The 593-nt window shown below is 61.6% G+C and overlaps 1 pseudogene; it reads left to right on the top strand.

The window, feature by feature from the left end:
• Positions 1-593, top strand: part of LOC138151294 (histone-lysine N-methyltransferase 2B pseudogene) — a 1,468-nt pseudogene that overhangs the window by 349 nt on the left and 526 nt on the right.

The raw sequence follows: 593 nt of genomic DNA, 5'->3' as shown, positions 1-593 counted from the left end.
CCCAGTGGCACCACTACTCAGGTGAGGCATCCAGTTCAGAGGATGAGCAGCCGTCCCCTGAAGACAAGGAGAACCAGGGGCCCAGGCGGGCAGGGCCCCACCTGCGCTTTGAGATCAGCAGTGAAGATGGCTTCAGTGTGGAAGCCAAGAGCCTGGAGGGGGCGTGGCGGACGTTGATCGAGAAGGTACAGGAGGCCCGGGGTCATGCCTGGCTCAGGCACCTCTCCTTCAGTGGGATGAGCGGGGCATGGCTCTTGGGGATCCACCACGATGCTGTGATCTAACTGGCTGAGCAGCTGCTGGGGGCCCAGGGCTGCCACAACTACAAGTTCCGATACCACCAGCAGGGGGAGGGGCAGGAAGAGCTTCCCCCAAACCCACACAGTGCCGCCGGGGCATTAGTCTACCTCCGGAAATGCACCTTCATTGTTGATGGCATGTTCAACTTTCTGGCGTCCCAGGATCCGGTGCTGCCCGAGGGGGCCGCCTGCAACGAGGAGGAGGATGAGGTGCAGCTCAGGTCCACCAGGCGGGCCACCAGTCTGGAGCTGCCTATGGCCATGCGCTTCTGTCACCTTAAGAAGACATCCAAA

This window comes from Petaurus breviceps, unplaced genomic scaffold (genome assembly GCF_028583685.1).
Source record: "Petaurus breviceps papuanus isolate PSGF00001 unplaced genomic scaffold, PetGlider_PUasm1.0 90897, whole genome shotgun sequence".
In the NCBI taxonomy this organism is placed as follows: Eukaryota; Metazoa; Chordata; class Mammalia; order Diprotodontia; family Petauridae; genus Petaurus; species Petaurus breviceps.
Note: the sequence above shows the minus strand (reverse complement) of the source record. Positions and strands in the feature narration are given on the sequence as shown.